This window comes from Thunnus thynnus, chromosome 8, assembly GCF_963924715.1.
Source record: "Thunnus thynnus chromosome 8, fThuThy2.1, whole genome shotgun sequence".
In the NCBI taxonomy this organism is placed as follows: Eukaryota; Metazoa; Chordata; class Actinopteri; order Scombriformes; family Scombridae; genus Thunnus; species Thunnus thynnus.
The window spans coordinates 31,389,150-31,408,056 of record NC_089524.1 but is presented as its reverse complement, the minus strand read 5'-3'; the positions used below and the strand labels follow the sequence as shown (position 1 = coordinate 31,408,056).

At 40.1% G+C, this 18,907-nt stretch overlaps 1 protein-coding gene and 1 long non-coding RNA gene across 5 annotated transcripts in view; one reads left to right on the top strand and one right to left on the bottom strand.

Moving 5' to 3' along the window:
• Positions 1–7,470: 7,470 nt before the first annotated feature.
• LOC137188325 (uncharacterized) lies at positions 7,471–12,914 on the bottom strand. The gene is made up of 2 exons (XR_010929350.1): positions 9,686–12,914; positions 7,471–9,654 (listed from the first exon to the last, which is right to left on the bottom strand). It is a non-coding gene; the product is annotated as an uncharacterized lncRNA (long non-coding RNA).
• A 5,614-nt stretch (positions 12,915–18,528) lies between these two features.
• LOC137188328 (inactive N-acetylated-alpha-linked acidic dipeptidase-like protein 2) overlaps positions 18,529–18,907 on the top strand; it is a 581,495-nt gene continuing 581,116 nt past the window's right edge. For 2 of the 4 annotated variants that reach the window (XM_067597950.1, XM_067597951.1), the window contains exon 1: positions 18,535–18,823. The gene's annotated coding sequence lies outside the window, so the exon portion shown is untranslated. Of the gene's footprint in view, positions 18,824–18,907 lie in introns of all 4 variants that reach the window. The other 2 variants (XM_067597953.1, XM_067597952.1) reach the window with 2 other exon arrangements.

Sequence of the window (18,907 nt, the reverse complement as noted above, 5' to 3'; positions counted from 1 at the left end):
CGATAAATAACGGTACCAGGGAACACAGTGAGAGACAGATCTGCTTTTGAGCATCCTTATGGCAGGCAGGATGTGTTTCTTCCTCACAATCTCGTGCGTAATGTAGCGCTCATGAATGAGCTCAGTGCTAAGCTTTTTCCAGCTAGCTCAGCCTGTAGCTGATTCAGACTGCCTGCCGTCTGCTTCCCTCACTGAGGGAAGAGAGGCAGGGGCTCCAGCTGAGTGAATGCTTTCTCATTACGCAGCCTCTGTGGCCAGCTGGATGAAGCAGGCTGGGCCGCTATCATCACAGCGTCATGGAGGGCCGGAGAGCTGGAAGAGGGGAGAGTGGAGGATTTTGCTGTTTGGTGGAAAATGTAATTTGTTTTTATTAAAACATTTTAATCATTCTTTGAACATGAACATGAACAGTGGTGGGAGGGGGCGGTGAACTCCACTGGCACATCCAGGGGAGGGCTGTTGAACATAGCCCTCGCCAGTGTGATGCCCCCTCCGACTGACAGTCATTTCTGCTCCGCTGACTTTCCCCATGCATATGCCAGCTTTTGCGGGGGTCTGTCTGCATTCTTTGCTCTAGCATGGGCGGCTCCACAGTCCCCGGAGGGCCACTGTTGCGGTGTCTCCATCGAGGTGGTCTGGGAGGTGGCCAAGCCGGTGGGGGCTGATGGTACTTTACCCTGCCTGCACACTGTCCTCCTCGCCGTGGTGTTGTGGCAATGCACCTCGTGTCCTCTCTCTGGCTAGAAGAAGGCATGAGTGGCAGGTGACAGCTCAGCTGTGCCCTCTCCTCTTCCAGCCTCTTGAAGTGCTGAGTGACAGACCCTAGAGCCCGCCCAGAGCTATGGGAGCTCCCAGGAGGTCTTCTCTGTCCTTCCTCTGTAAGGCGCTGAGTTCCAGCCACACATGATATGAGCCAACTGTGGCAGGGGACATCACATGCCCTGCAGCAGTAGCAACACCCAGAATCAGGTTCTTAATCTGGCCCAGAAAATCGTATTCCCGGATTGTTAGCTGCCACAGCCCAGCCGGAGTATTTTTTTCAAAATTGCCAGCATCTCCCTATCCTGCACCAGCAGAGGATGCAACTTCCTGCTTGCCACCCAGCCAGGAGGGCTGTGAGGGCCTCTTCCAGGTGGAGCACACTGGGACAGCCTGTCTATGTGTGGCCCTGCACTCTCAGGAAGGAAACCAGTCCCACAACTGGTGACTTCATTTTCAGTGGCTCCTTCCAGGATGCTTTGACAAACTGCAAAATATCCAGGAGAGGAGGCAAAACAAAGGCCAGTTGAGCCAGATGAGTCGGGCCGTAAAAGCCTTCATGAAGCCAGCTGACCGGTTTTGGCAGGATGGTGGCAGCAGAGAGAGCCCTGCATGCTCTGCTGCCATGGCCATAACCTTTGGAAAATAATGGTGGTGGTGGCAAATGAGGTCTGTGGCAGATTTCCAAAGGTCAGCAATGTCGCAGACACAGACAAGAGGTTGTCATCATCGTCCATTGGTCATCCAAGCTGCTTAGAGAGTCTCAGCCAGGGCATCCAGCGGCAGTGGAAGGCCCCATGAAGCCGTAAACTCATCTTCACCACGAAAATCAATCTCGAGCTCTGGTTCACTCTCGTTGCAGCGGAGTGAGATGTCACACAGCCGTAAATGGTCCCACTATTGCCAGCGTTGAGTTGAAGAGTGCCCAGGAGTGCACGCAGGGTTATGGTTACATCATACCGCTCTCTGCGTGGTCCCGTGCGAGACACTTGAAGCAGGAGAGCTGCCCAGTGGCAGTGAGGGGACCGGGGCATGACGGGCAGAAACAAGCTTGGAGTGGCAATCTATAAGCTGATTCCACTAACACTGAAATCTTTGTGGGACACACGTAATCGGTAGCCGCATCCTGATTAGCTGATTATGTACATGCAGATTTCAGTGGGCAACTGTGTGTGTGTGTATGTGTGATTGGAGGAGAGTATTACCCATAGAGTCCAGTAGAGGGTGGAGTCTGTGTGAGATAGAACGGCCTGTTTCCGACAGAGGCTGAACTGAGGGGCTGCATAAAGAGCCAGCATAAGATAAATAAGTAACACTTTCTATGAAGCCCATGTCTATAATGCTTTATAAACATGCTTATAATGCATTAAATTCTGTTTACAATAATCATAACACAGTATAAAGCATTTTATAATGACTTATAAGGTAAAGTGTCATAATGCTTCACAATTGCTGACATTTATTTTGCAAGGATCATGGTGTTTTATAATTCTCATAGTTGATTCTCATAGATAATTCTCATAATTATGAATCATTATGATTCTTGTTCTTATAACTCATTAGAAAATGCTTATAATGTGTTATGGTTATTGTTATAAAAATTATGAATATTCATGACTGCTTATAACTGCAATTATACAATGCTATAAGCAGATTATAATGCATTATAAGTATGTTTATAATGCATTATAGACATGGGCTTCACAGAAAGTGTTACCAAAGATTTTTTTAAACTGTAAATCATGGAAAGCTACTCTACTTGAGTCACAGAATAAAAATATAAAGCTGGAAATTAACATGATAGGTCTCCTTTAAGGCCTTTTTCCCCAAACATGCGTGCTGTATTTATCAGACGCAGCAAGCTGGAGTCAGAGTGTGTGTGTCATTTGTGACATTGCATACATATTTAAGGGAGGATCACAAAAATAATAGGAGAAGTCATGTTAACAGAAGTTGATCCCATATCCCATGAATTTAGTAATATTATAATGTAGTATAGTTGAAACATTGCCAAAGTTAGTGTTTAGTTATCAAGATCATTAAGTAATTATATCTAGTCTGAGATCATATAGGTGTAGTCACACTGCTGAACTTTGCCTATACTTTGCCTCCTTCACTCGCAGAGAATGAGTCTGGAGGTCAGTCCCAGGATCACTTGCTGTCTTATACACTTTCATTTATTCTCTGATTTATTCTCTGGTAAGCACTTCAAGTAGAATATGTGCTAACCATTCTGCTCAGTTCAATTTTATTTGTTCACAGCTGTGGTTATGTACTGTATCATTTTTTATGCATATGTAAATTGGCTGTTCCACATTCATTTCCACCAATTACCTTCTCATCGGTAGGTAATTAGTATTGATGATGAGATGTCACCTTTTGCAGTCACCCACTGTTTTCAGAGGCAGAGATTTGAACAACGTTGATGAAATAACTTGAAGAGAGTTATGAGGCAATACTGCTATATTATATTAGTGTACACACGATGTGAAGAATAATACAGGAACACTGGCTTAATAGAGTTTCACCCCCTCCTGCTCTCTGAACCACCACAATTTGTCAGGCCATTGACTTTCCAAGGTGTCAGAGGGATTCCACAGTGTAGCTGGCCAACAGGTCAGATGCTTCTAACAGCGGTGTAATATTGGCTGGTGGTGGATCTCTACTCTGAAAAAGCTTGTTGTTCCAATGTATCTCACAGATGCTGTCTTGGACTGAGAACTGATGACTTGGCAGTCCACTTCAGTGAGCCGAGAGCACATCATGTTCACAGGACCATTCCTGGACAAGCTTATCCTTGAGGTGTGAACAGGAATGCAGTAGCACAGATAAAAGGTGAATACCTTGAGATAATGATATTTAACAAGCCAAACAACCACCATGTAATCCAGTTGTACACATTTTCTATGTGCATACAAGCTAATTACCACTAATTGCTTCGTAATGAGTCTACAGGTAAATATGAGTGTCGATTTTAAAAAGTGTACACTTCTCATCTGACTGTGGATTTCAAAGCATACAAGTGTAGCTTCTTCATCAACTCCACCCTATGCAGTCATAGTCACTGCTACAATGAGCAATGGCCAGCGTCACATCCCTGATGGAGGTATAGCTGAGTTATAAAACTAATAGGGAGCCATAACTTCTAGGGGTGAGCAATAACAAATACACTTTTTGAGGCTATAAATATCTCTAATGTTCTGATTGCAAATAACTGCATCCATAAATCCACTTTGAAGTCAATTAAAAAAAAAGAGACCGCTCATCCTTCCAGTGATGGTTGTCCATGGTCACAGTGCAAATTGGAACTGCTAATAGTTATATGCGTAGTTCAACTTTTCATGGTGCAAATTAGCCAGAATGTAAACAAATCTAAGCTAAAGAATTGAGGCTCAGATGCAGCCCACAGCTAACTCACACCCACTCGATGGCAACATTACTCCTTACCTGTATCCTCCAAAGCACTATGGGAACTGTAGTTCCAAAACTTAGAACTAGAGTATCCCCAGTAAAATATACAGAATAACAAAAGGAGTGACTGATCCAGTAATCTTTTCTTCGGTTTGCAATATAATTCTTATAATTTTAGCATTACTCAGGATCAGAATGTCCTGTACACATGTGTATCAACATATTCCTCACCTCTATCATTCATATGCAGATATTTTCACTGTTAAAAAAAAATCTAGGGATTGAAAAGCAAACAGAAAAGCCCAGAGTTCAAAGCTTTAATTACTTTATAAAATAAATATTAAAACCCAGGACAATAAATTATAAATGACAAAAAATATGTGAATTCTCTTAATTCGCACTCAGCAGCAGCAGAGAGGCAAAGAGTGCATGTACCAAGAGCTATGTTTGACTGCCTGCAGCATTTACACACATCTAACTTGACAGATCCTTTTCTTTTCTTTTTTTTTGACTCCGGTATTGATACTGAAGACAAAAGTTTGCATTGGTAGTAAGGATACTTGGGGTATCAGTCTGTTCATCCCTCATACACAGTTAGTTTATGAACAACAATTTGCTTTATGTTCAGCTCAGTGTTATTAGTAGAACAGTTTAAAATGTTACATTAAAGTAAAAACCTCATGACAACAAATTTGTATTTTTCACAAATATCAACATTATAAGGTGATTTCCTCTGTTATGAAAAGTATAGTTAAGTAAATTTGAATGATGTCTAGTCTGATCATTTGAAGTTTTTCAACACAAAGAGCCTAGCGAGAGGCTACCAAAAAGTATCGGACCAATACAAGGGGTGTAATGATACTCACTTTTCACAATTTATGTTGTATACATGCTAAGATGTAGACCAATTAAAGTTGGACAGTTTTGGTTCATAGGGCATATCAAACCAAAGAAAGTCACGTACTGAACCTAACATCCTGTACCAGGCAGTTTGAGATCAACATGTCTATGGTTACACCCCTAACTTTTGACTTTGAACTCCTTTGGTCACGTGATCTTTCTCATGCTCATTGTAGCAGTCCCTCGAGAGTCTCTTCCATACACAAGAAAAATACATACACTTAATGCCTTTACATGCAGTATGTTGCTTTCTGGACATTACCTTTCAGGTACCTGTTTCTCTGTCTTCATATGCAAAGTTGTCTTGTGCAGCTGTAAAACTGCAAATTTTGAGTCAGCCTACTTAAATGATTTGTTTTTAAAGATGAAAGGAAAACATTCATGTGAAAGTATGTACCAAAATACCATATTGCACTGTCTACAGATTGGTATCACTTCAACATCCCATTCTATTTAAGGCCACTTGTGGTGGTCATCTGGAAGCAAAACAGAAACCACTTAGAAATTCGGACTGAGACAGAATCATCTGACCAAGCAGAGATATTTTGAATTCACCTCACTTTGCTACACTAAATGTATTCCCTTTTAATATTGCTGCTTTAAAACCACTAAAGATGTAAGAGTTCGGCCTGAAACTCTGGAGCTGCCTGCACTCTGTAGCACTCTAATGCTTCACAGTCCCTGAGGGACAGAGCAGGAGTTCAGTTTCGGAAAGAAAGAAATAGGAATAATTAGAGATGGGGAAGAAGAGAGCAATAGGCAGGCAGCTGGAGATGTGAAGAAGTACACATAAAGGGTAAGTGCAAAATAAAGAAAAGAGGGAAAGAAAGGCATTAATCATATTTGGTCTCTGAAATAGCCACAGCACGCAGCTGCACCTATGCTGGAGATTCTTCATGGTAATAATAGAGACTTTGCATTTGCATCACAAGTCTCCTAGCAACCACAGCTGGCACCATCATGGAGGTCGACTCTAATGGCTCAGTTAATGAATAAATTGTTCTTGGAAATGGTAGTTGAGACTAATTGGTTTGCCACCAGAGCTGAAAGGAAATGTCAAATATGTCATTGTCTGTGTTTGGACCAAGGAAGTATTATTTTTATGAAGCTGAATCAAATTAACTGGACCTGGAAAAACTATGGCCAGAAAGATCAAAAGGATCAAATTTGCCCCTCTCCACATTAATCCTTTGCAGAAGTAGCTAAGTTCAAACAAAGGCTAACTATAAAAACTGCAAAAAATACTATCTGAAGTTTTCTTTAAATGATAGCCATTGGAAGAAAACCTCAGGTCAAACGCATAAAGCAGAGATGTAGCAAATTCAAAATGCTTCATCTATGTAATTGGGAACAAAAGACTGTGCCAGAGTTGCAGAATTCATCAGAAGGGAACCCAGAATCTAAAACTGGAGCAATTTAAACCACTGAATGGATCCAGTTTCTCAGCTCTGTGATTCCATTCATTGACTGTCAAATGCTCCTTGACAGTTGTTAATGATGTTGGAATTCAGTATTATCTCCAGAGGATGAATCCAAATGACTTTTCTGAACCCCTGATTTTTACTGTAGCGTTAACCTGAGGTTAATATTTTGTGTGAAATGTCCCAAAAGCTGTTGGATAGATTGGCATAAAATTGGGTAATGATATTCGGGGTTCCCAGATGATGAATCCTAATGGCTTTGGTGATTCTATGACTTTTAATCTGGTGCCATCAGTGGGTCAAAGTTTTTCATTATTCAGTAGAACATCATTTAGACAGCCAATATCTCTACATTGGTTCAGGGATATAAGGTACCTTTACATAAGCACAGAAGGGATTTGTTTGCAGACTGGATTGACTATCTGTTCAGACTGACATAAAGAGATATTCTTGAAGCTCTTGCATTCAGGGACACCATTATCCTGATATATTTACATTAAATCCTGTATAGTGGTTAATGTTGCTCCTCCTTTGGGGATCATTCTTGTCGTAGTAAGGTTTATTTCTACACTGCAATCATGTACTGTATGTGTCAAGCATGCCAAAAGGCCATTACAGGCACCATATCACTCATCAGAAGAAAACAAGAGTCAGATTTGACCCCTAGAGACTGTGGCTGAGGGGGCCACCAGGTGCCATGATGCTAACTGTGGATACCTATTTGGAATAAAGGAGATTATTAGGCACTAAGAGGATTGGCTGGTGAGAGGCATAATGTGGGACAAGCCTTTCTCTCTCGGGGGACCAGATAGCACACAGGGAGATGATCAATGGCAGAAGTGGAGATAGTGGCATTGTTTAGAGTGAGATTAAACAGATTAACACCAGTGGCTGTTTCCTCCAAGGCTGCTGTTAGGCCTTTTTAAACTCCACACTTCTTAAGTATCTCTAGGTTCAGCAAAGGGTTTTGCTTTAGATATGAGCTCCCAATTCTCTTAAGGCTTTTCCTCTTTCCGTTTTTTTTTTTTTTTTTTTCCAAGAGTCTGTGAGAATGTTCACCTGAGGCAGCTGTTCAGCTTTTTAGTTACCTGACCCCCTTTAAGCCCATATTTAGCCAAGCTTACCTTCCTCTGCGGAGCAACAAATCCTGTGGAACATTTCTAATTTGACGGGGGGGAGAAGGTGGCTGGGACATTGTCTAAAAATAATGTTTGCTGGCTGGAACATCCCATTTAACAACACTTTTAAAAGTCCTCCAGAGAAAATCGAAAGCGGGAGGAGGGGAAGGGGATGGTGCTTGCCTCACAGAATTGTTGTGGTTATCAGTTGGGCATTCTTTGATAGAAAAGGAGTGTGGATTATTATTGTCGAAGCACCAAGGCTGTTTTGTCCCTTCCTGAGCTCACCGATAGCCATCAGTGCCTTCACTAGCCTGTCGATGCTGCTACCTTGCCTCTGGAGCTGTCTGACACACATCAACACAAGCAAGGCAGACACAAACACACACGTGAAGTAGCAGATGGAATAGGTCAGAGTGTAGAGCTAGAGTGAAATAATGGGGCAGAGCAGGGCATAGTATGTACTCTACATTTTAGATATCAACCAAGCCTGGTTTGTCGATAATGCTTGACACAACAGAAGTCATATGCAGTATACTGCATATAGATGAGTGTCAGGATGACGCCTGACTCCCTTTCTCCCCCTTGAGTCTCTCTTCCCTCAGCCCCTGCATTTATTCTTATTTAACTTTTTTAAGGCTCTGTCATTCCCCAATCCCTCCTCCAAATGCTGTCAGAGTTTCTTGCCCTTTTCCAGCCACCTGAGCTCCTCCTTGCACACCTGTTCCTCACTGAACCACACCTGTCCCTTGTTCCTTCTTTCAGTCCAGTGTATATACCAGCCACTTTTTTCCCATTCCCATTTGCTAGTCAGCTATTGTTGCTTTACTGTCATTGCCTGTCACTTTACCTGTTCTTTTTCCTGTATCTGTCTGCCTATTAACTGCTCCCACATTTAAAGACAAGCTGCCCGTCTGCAGCGTGCCCTCCTTCCTCTTCCCTGACTTTTTTTCCTATTTTTTTTTTTTTTAGGGCCCAAGCATGAAAGCGCCAGGGACATATTGTTTTTGTAAGTAGTAGTAGTTGTAGTGATATCATTAATATTATTCCCCCACGCCATTGCATTTTTTAGGGGCTGGGGATGCTCGAAAACTCAGGAAAATTGGCACACATGTCGTCAGAACTGGCGAAAATTGCAAAGTTCTATAGTGATTAGGCTCGGGCGTGGCTAGCAGACTCCATACCGCCCCCAAATGCACGGCCAATTTGGAACAAAGTTTCTTTGATGTGAATTTAATTCGGTGGGTTCATTGCTCTCATTATTCTTGACATAATACATATTTTTTCACATTTTTTCACCCAACAGGATTTCGTGCATCAACTTCCTTTTACGAAAACACATTCGAGGCATTTAGCATGCATGCAAACTGACGAAACTTGGCACTTATGTTTGAAGTTGTGAGCATTTCTATTAGTATCACAGTTGGGCTTGGGCGTGGCATTTTGGCTCTATAGCGCCCCCTAATTACTTTTAGCATTTATAAAGTGCCATGAGTGCTCAAAAACTCACAAAATTTTGCACATGTATCAGAAGTGGCATCCATGTCAGTTGCCCTCTGGTAAATGTATTCCTGCAATAATAATTTCACTTATATAGTATTGTCTAGTGGCAATAACACATAGTTCATCAAATATATACACAATTTCTAATAAGTCATTTCCCGCGCCACATACTGCAAACAGGAAATAATATTTTACAAATTCACACAGTGTCTGATAATCTTGATAATCTCCAAAAGTAATACCACGGCTGCCACTCCCTCCGACACACACAAGGTGCAAGGGCCCGTTCATCGCTGGTTGCAGCTAAAAAAATTTTTGCCTGTTCAGACTGCTTCTTTGTTGCCAAATGTAAGTTTAGTTGATGACTGTTTCTAGTAAAATTAAAAGCATAATAAAAAAATTTAAAAAACTGGATTTTTACGCCTATTTCCACTTTCATTCAAATACAAATAAAATAATTTTGGTGCCTCAACAAATACAAATATAGATACAAATACTGGGCTCTCTGCACATTCCTACCACCTACATTTTAACACAAATATCTATACTTTCTGCTTGTTACATTTTCAGAACAGACTCGTTATTTTAGTTTTAATGAATTTGTGGGGAATTATCGATTATTTTGCATCATTGCACACTTTCCCAATATAAAGTGCAATATAAAGCCTCTGGTGTTCAAGGATTCTTCGTCAAATCTGAAAAAACGAATACAGGTAAAAGGCGGCTTTTCTATTATCATTAGCTAATTTAGTATTTTCTGTAATAATAGTGAGTTTACAATTTTTGCAATGCTTGTAATGTTAGCAATGCTATGGGAACACATCCTTTGTTTGATCATCATGTTTGATCATTTGAGCATTAGCATATAAAGTAATGTTAGCTAGCTCAGTGTCTGTCTATACTGTCTATATATTTTTATAAAACAATTATAATTCTGTTAGCGGAAATACTTTTCTCTTTTCTGTCAATCTTTGTGTGTATCTGTCTGTAGCTTCGTGTGCATATTGTCACTCCTAGAAAAAGCATGTGAATCACCTGGAGAGATACAAAAACCTCAATTCACATGCTGTGAAAAGGGGATCAATGTTAGAGGAAAACCCTTCGTCCGAGCAACTTAAATTGTGGGAAACCAAGAGAGTGTCACAGAAAAGTGTTGATGATGCCATCATGAACTTTTTCATTCAAGGTCTGCACCTTCTCAGTATTGTCGAACAGCAGGGTTTTAAAACTCTTGTGCATCCCCTACAACCAGATGTGGTTGTAATGTTTCATGGTACAGTGAAAAACAAAGTTAAGAAAGCAACACCAGAAAAGAAAAATAATCTAAAGCAGGGGTTGCCAACCTGTTTGAGACTGAGAGATATCTGAAGGGTAGAGAGTAATATGGAGGGCTACTTGTTTGATATAATCTTCCTGAATAACATAAATTTGCTCAATTTACCTTTAAATAATTAATATTATGTATTTAATAAGTTACATGTTTTAGGAGACTGTCTGTCTATGTTCACAGATTACTGTAATTATTCCTCACAATCATTATTAATAATGTTTCACCAAGTGATAATAAGAAAACACACACACACACACACACACACACACACACATATATATATATATATTTAAACATGCAAGTTTAATAATTTCTCATTCTGTTTCAACATTTGAAAGTCATATAATATCACCTTTGTCATATTTTTGTACTTATATTAGAGTTTAAAATTAAAGTTCCTAAACTCCTTTTTTGATGTTTCAAATGAAAACATCTGTGAACACCTGATTGGTCTGTAAAGGTCTTTTAGTGGGAAGCTTGGCATTGCATACTATTCCCACATCACTGCAATCAGGAGTATAACTTGAAACTGCAACTCTGATTTAGTCTTATAGATGTGCGTCAGTAAGGCATGTTCTGTGTTTGTTCTTAATGAAGTTCATATCAGAAAAAGCTGATTCACCCAGCTAGGTTGTACCAAAAAGACAGGCAACTTTCATAGCTGCTGTGCTTTGTAATTTTATGGGTCCACAAGACACCAAAAGTTTGATGAGCCCTGGTGGGCTTTGAGGTGAATGTCACTTTGTAACATGAGAATTTCCATCTCTACCTTACCGGCATCCAAGTTGAATGCTGCACTTAGTTGCTTAGCAGTGCATGCCATGTTCACTTGCATGAAAAGATTTGAAATGAATGACACACATGGCTCCAGTTTATCATAGTCACAGAGCCTGTCTTCAAACTCTTGCCCAAGTCTATGTATGAGTTGAGAGTACTTTTATGCAGCCCTGTCCAAGGCCCCAGATGCAGAGGCATTGTCATTCAGCAATGACTGCACAGAGGGAAAGTGCGCACTTTCTTTCTCTGTAAATGCACAGAGAAAATGTTCTTGGGTTTAAATGCATTTACAGCACTGATCATATCAGAGACAGTCCTGCCTTTGCCTTGCAGTTCACAGTTCAAATGGTTCAGTTTCCCAGTGATATCTGTTAGAAATACAAGGTCTAGTATCCTCTCAGTGTCCTGAACCAGCGAGGCATCCTCCTCTCTTCCATGACCTCTTTGATTTCACCCAAAAATGATTTTAAAAAGTTGCAAAACCCTTCACCTGGTGAGCCTTCAGATTTCAATGTGTAGTAACAGGTCACCATATTTAGCTGACAGCTCCTCCAACAGAACCTTGAATGACCTGTTGTTTAGGTTTCGAGCGGATGCTCTTTATGATCTTCACAACCAGAGTCGAGTCATTACGTGATCAAAGCCCATCACTTTTGCACATATCACCTGCTGCTGAGTGATGCAGTGGTAATGTAGAAATTTGTGGAAATCTGGGTCACCTTTCCATTACATGATGGTGTCAAAGCAACTTAAAGTTATAAATTATACATACATAATAAATTTATGTTTTTAAAATGTTATAAGCAATGTTAAAGTAGTTATTTTCCACATTCATGCAAGTGTTATTGGAAAAAAAAGACAATTTAGGCCATTTTTAGACCAAACTCTACCAGTGACTTTTGTGATTTTTGGAACTTCCCTGCGGGCAACCAGGCACTCAAGGGGCGCCATGTTGGCTACCATTGATCTAAAGGCTGCTATGAGTCAGATTGAGTTCATCGCTACCACTACTGATTGCTGGACAGTACACAAACGGAGTTTCATTGGTGTCACAGCACACTGGATAAAGCCTGAAACTCTGGAGAGATGCTCTGCTGCTCTAGCATGCAAACAACTCAAAGGATCACATACCTTTTCTGCACTCGCTGGTGCCATGAATGACATACTTACTGAGTACAACATCCGTGAGAAGAGTGTATGACTGATAATGGATCCAATTTTATAAAAGGATTTTGAGTCTATGGTGAGCTGGATGAAAACAATAATACAGAACCACTTGAGGGGCCAAGTCAAACAGGAGAAAGAGAGAACGGTGAAGAAGAAGAGGGGGAAAACATTGTGGGTGTTGGGTTTATTGAAACTGGCACCATATTGGACGAAGATGATGGCCTAGAATACCAACTGCCAAAGCACCATCGCTGTGCCTGCCACCTTCTCAACCTGGTGTCAACATACAATACAATTTATAAGAGGCTCTCTCGTTCAGCGTTTTCAAAATGTTGGACTCTGGAACAAGAGTGGTAAATCCACCACAGCTGCAGAGATAATCAAAGAAAAATGCAAACTCCAGCTCTTGAGGCCAAATAAGACAAGGTGGAATTCTTATCTTTTCCTGGCTGCGGAGAGGACTGTAAGGATCATGAGAGAACAAGGAGAAGAAGCCATTACAGCTGTGTGCAGTGAAGCTAAAAATTCCCATGTATGTACCAGTCTATTTTCAAAACTTATTGACTTCAAAATGAGGTCATCACCATGATATATATATATATACTCTAATTGATTACTTATTGATGTCCTCCTTTTAAAAATATAATAAAAATAAAAATAGTCTTAGTTATAGCTGTCGTGTTCCATCATGTAAACATGTATGACTTTTTATCGCCATTGATGTTTTTTTGTTTGTTTGTTTTGTTTTTTTGTTTTTTGACAGGTTCACTCCTGCTAAGCTAGTGATTCTCACAGGATATGTGAAGACCATGAGCCCATTGGCAAAGGAGGTCAGTGTTCCTCGGGAAAGGGCCAGTGTGTAGATGGGATGGCTGGTACCTACAGTAACACGACTCAAGGATAAACTCCGGTACCTTCATATTTCCTCTAAGTTCTTTGGGCCTTTGCTGGATGTTCTTCAAGCAGAACTTGAAAGGCATTGTGGACAGATGCTTGCTGATCCAGAGCTAATTGCTGCTGCCATTCTAGTCCCCAAGTTCAGGACATGCTGGGCAAGTGAGAGGGCATCCTAAAACTTGGCAAGTGTTGCACCTGTTTGCTGTATGCTTTACATTTATTGAAGATAATGGAGGAAACTTAGGCATTTGAAGTATCCATAACATACTGAGCAATTGTTTTTCATGCAATAAAAAGTTAAAAAAAAGTCACACTCACTTGTTCAAACAAAATGACAATCCTATGCTAAACCTCATGTTTTGTGTATCAAAAATTATTTCACAAAACATTTTAGAATTAAAATATTGTAATCTAATTGCATGATCTAATTTTTTAATCTAGGTATTACAAAGGTGATGTTTATGGGGGAAAATGGTGAAATCCTTCTTTGGTTTTGTATTCCATAGGCCTTGACTACATCAAAAGCCAACTGAAGGAGCAACCTTTGGTGCATCCAGGTGACATTTCCCATTCTTCAGAGGACTTCTATTCTCCCATCAAGCAGTGCAATGCTCATGAAAACATCAAGCAGCTAGAGTCCTACCTGGCCTGCCCAGCTGATACCATGGATGTCCTGAAATCTTTCCCAGCAGTGTGCAATTTGTTTCTGAAGCTCAGCACACCACTATCGAGACTTTTTAACACTGCAGGACTGATTTTTAGACCTAAAAAGGCACACCTTGATTCAAAGAACTTCCAGCTTCTGCTGAGGCTCAACAAAAGATTTTGGTAGTCCTGATGAGGGAATTTCTAACAAGAATTTAAGGCTTAATTAGAACTGAATGTGTTCTCGTATTAATAAAAATGTTTCGAATTCTGTTACTGACATCAAAAACTGATTTGCACATTGGAGCGAAGATAATGTTCATTATTTTCAGCATATTGTTTTTTTTTATTTTGTTTGAAGTTAGAATGTTTTAAGTTTAATAGTCTTAGAATTATATTAATATAATGTGAGGTTCAGTTAGCTTTGCACAGTAAGAGCCAGTAGAAATGTCCCTCAGAGAGCTACTTTTTATTTTTTCTTCAAGTACATTTCAAAACCTGTACTTTTTCACTTTCACTTGAGTAAAGAAGTTGAATCAGTAGTTCTACTTTTACCAGTCTTTTTTTTACACAAGTATCTGAACCTCTACTTGAGTGAAGAATGTGTAGTTAATCATTCACTCACCTGTTCACTGAAATACTGTTCACTCAACTGAAAGTAATGTTAAATCCACAGCACTTGATAATGTTACATTAGCTTACCTTTTAATAAATATGGCTATGAAGCCTGCATGTTTTCCTTGTTTGTCCAGCTGTTTTGTTGCTACTTCTTGTCTAATTCTCAGTGGATTGTAGATGAATTCATTCCATAAATCTGCTCCTTCCAAGAAGCACTAACATCAGATAACATTACTAACAGAGACAGAATATTACTGGATGCAAAATGTTTCTTATGAACAGCAGTGCAACAGGTCAAACAGCTAAATCAACTTCTGAACATGAGATATTATTGGCAGGTGGGGGAGACCGTTTTACTAATCAGGAGCTACAGTGTGTGTGTTTCAGTGGAGGCATGCAGAGGCATGCTGAATAATACTTAAAACCACAATTTGTTCATTTGTCTGTTCATCTACATCCAACAATCACATTATCATCTTTTTTTAATTTGTTGCTGATGACAGTTTGTGATAGTTCTTGTTTCCAAGAGTTACTTAAAATTTAGTTTTAGTCTTGTTTTAGTTGTGAAAAAAAGGTAATCAACGAATATTTTTCATTTTTGTTTTACTTGGTGCCAAACTGTGCTAGACGAGTTAAAGGTACCCTGTGGAGTTTTTGACCACTTACAGCACTATGGAGTGTTGCTTTTCAAACTGGCTCCTTGCTTGTTGATATCTCCTTCATCCTTCTGAGATGAATTGGTATTGGATTAAGGAGGACTTAGAATATATCCTTGGTCTTATGTTTACAGAGGCTGGTTTTGGTGCCTTCCTCTCAGTAAAAATGCGCAGTTAGGAAAATCTTGCAGCACTAAGCCTCTCCAGCATGACATCTTGCAATTGGATGCAATATGGAGAAAACTCTACCCTGCTTAGTAAAGTCTACATAAATACAGAATGCAAGTAGTTCTACTTCTTTCACCAGGGTTTACAGATATTGCAAGATACTGAGGATGCAAGGTACAGTACTGAGACTTACTGTACAACACCATCCATTGTAGAGATACCTAAATAATGAGGTATTGATTGTTTGATGTGAATCATTGCCAAATAGGCCTTTCGTCACTTAAGGGAGATTCGATACATGCATCCTCTTGACTGCAAACAATCTCAAGGACTATGATTGATAAAGACATTTTTCTATATAGAAGATCAGCTCAAATAATTTACTTTTAGGGGACAGCACTTCAAAAGCCATTACCATGAAGTGGTTGTATTTATCCCGATGTGAAATAGCAGCTACTCTATCACCTCTTACATTTTTACGACAGGGGCTCCCTTTCATAATCTCAGCTCTGCTCTAATGTGTTGCCCTAATCAGCCTTAAATTGTCATCTTGGTTTGATTTAACTTGGCCATAATGAGAAATCTGCCTTTAGAATGACAGTAGCCATCCATTTATCCTTTCCATCTATCTTTGTGTGGCCTCTCAGCACCTCCCCCGGACTGTCCAAATTGAAGCTCGAAGAGACAGCAGGGCTGGATTGTGTGATGACAAAAAATATATATTTTTTCCTGGACGGAATATTAGGTTTTTCAGTAGGCTTATGAAAGAGTGGGGAGATTATTTGAAAAGTTTAATTCAAAGGGTTCTTTGAAAAAGACCACTAATGGGCTTTGGTGAAAAAATATATTTATGAATTTTGTGACCGTGTTGACTTGATGGAAGCACAGAGTGGGGGCAAAGTCTAAATGGATCATTTGCACAAGGAGACAGGCCTTTGTGCTCACCAAGCATCACTCAATCTCCATTCCCTTCATGTCTGCAAGCGATTATCGAAGAATAGAAGTAAAATGAAAGCAGACCTATTTCCATTTAGGCTTTGTGTGGTTGGTGACATGTTTGTTAGGTCTTTGTTGTGCTTTAATGGGAATATGCCACAGAGTCTTGGTGTAGAACAGCACCTCAGATCTCAGTTGTTTTTCTCATGTCACAATGCATTACTTTTACTTCGCCTTTTCTGCTGTTCTGACACATGTTTCACCCTACTTGGATGTCAATCAAGGAACAGTGGAGCGATTCCCACTTGGATTACTGCTCCGCGGGTGTATATGTATTTATTTGTTAGTGTATGGGTTTGTAAATTCATTTGAGAGAGAACAATTTGCATAATTCTTTTCTTTACGCTCGCATGTTTAGGCACACAAGTGGCACTTGAATGACTGCTGCAAATGCTTGTTGTGCTCATGCTGCTGCTGCTTGTGTTGCATTCAGAAGGGTTACATATGCAAGCTGACAACCAATGGATTCATTAGCGTTCTGTTTTTGGATGTGTCAGCAGCAGCCTGCTCTCCATATCAAAAACATTCCAAATAGGAAAGAAACCTTCATATTACCTCCAGTATTTGTCCTGTTATAGAAACAAATGCTATATAAAGAGAGAGAAAAACACACATTGCATACAAGTTAAAGTTTTACACAACCCTATTCCAGTCTTAAAATATTTTGCATATTTGTTACTGTAATTCTGAGCCCTAACAGCTGCAAGTTCTTGCTCTGTACTCATAGTATCAGGGATGGTTTGGAAAAAGACTTGGGGTAGACAAGTATCCCAGCATACATTTCACATCAACCGGACGATGGTGGAGGACTGCCAAACCCAAAACTATAAGCTTCATGCCACAACTTTTGTGTCAAACGTAATATTTAGGCAAGATATCGACAGTTTAGATTTAGACTATGTGGTCAATTTGTCAAACTAATATCAGGCGAGACTAGCTGGGCTTCTCAGGAGCTAGCAGACTGGTTCCCAAGATGACAGACTGAATGTAACAATTGCACTGATGTCTCAGTAGCATTTGAAACATAAGATATACTTCCTTTGAGAAGATAACATAAACAGAGGCTAAATTTAATGTTTGTTGCCGCCAAATTAGTTTAGCTGTAGGTAAAGTTGAAGATGATACTTTTATTGGGCAGTTGCAAATTGAGAAAGGCCTCATGTATCTTATCATAATGGATTTCAAATATTAAATAACTGTGACTTTATCTCATTGTTTAGCTTGTATCTTATTTAAAATAGTCAAACTTGCATGCATTTAGAATATTTTCTCAATTGATGATTGCACTTTGTCTAAATCACTGCTAATTTATAGAACAATCAGCCAAATTTTAACTAACCATTTACAAAAAAATCTGATGTGTATGGAATAAATTTCAGATTATTTGCAATACATTCATTAAAATACAAAAACATAATGATTGTTTGCTTAGTGCGTTTCATGTAGTTTGTTTAAAAACAGGCTATAAAGCTGAAATCCACATATCCACTTATCCACTGGCGACTGGTCATTAGGGGCACAGCCCCACCTGCTGTCACCAGAAAGAACTGTGCAAACAAATGATATTATCAATTTTCAAATTTTTATCTGCTGTAATTTATCATCTATGAATATAGAATCTTCATAAATTGCATTATATAATTTGTGTCAGGATTTTAATTCATTTTTAATTGTTCCCTGCCTTGCTGCTTCAGACTGCGTTTTCCTGTTTCGTGTCCGCAGTGGGCCTACGGTGGCCGACGTGAATGTGGGGCTAGCCCATGGATGTATAATAAGAGCTGGATAGAGCGCCACCGCTCAGCCTTGCAGCCAATTTTTCCCAGTGGCCTCTTGCAGTATTGCAGCGAAAAATCTCCCTGCGGCCCAAAAGGATTTTCCCCATAGACCACCATTGTAAAAGAGACGCCTGTAAAACTGTTTACAGGACCCCTCGAACTGCAAACAACGTCAATTATGACTGTTTCTGTTATGAACTTTTGATCCATTGAGGTTTTATGTTTGTAAAACTTTCCTCAAGCCGAGAAAAACGATTTTAAAATCCGTTACATCACAATGTAACGTCTATGAACTGAGCAGAGGCTCGCGGGCGGGGCCAGCGGGGGAAACACTACTGCGCATATTCAGTGGGCCGCACAACGGGGAAGCAAACCCCGAAGCTGGAAACTTATGCGCCAGGCAAACAATTCCTATAGGACTGAATGGGCGCCATTTTTAGTCCGGTATCCAGCTCTTAGCTAACGCCAGCTAACTTGAAAAAAATAAAGTGGATTTCATACTCGAGCACAGGGTATAAACCCTTTATTTGGAGGAGAAACTGGAATTAAAGCGCCTCGGAGCCCACCAGCCACGGAATACTGTCATTATTCAAAGTGCTGGTAAAATTAACCGCGGGTTTAACGCGGTGAAGTTCGCCCAGAGGAAAAACCGCCATGCTGCCCTTTTCTGAGCCGTCAGATGGTGAGTGAAAGTGTTATTTATCATCCTGCCTTCCTGGTTCTGGTTCGTGCATTGGCCATATTATTGTGCTTGATCGATTGCTAT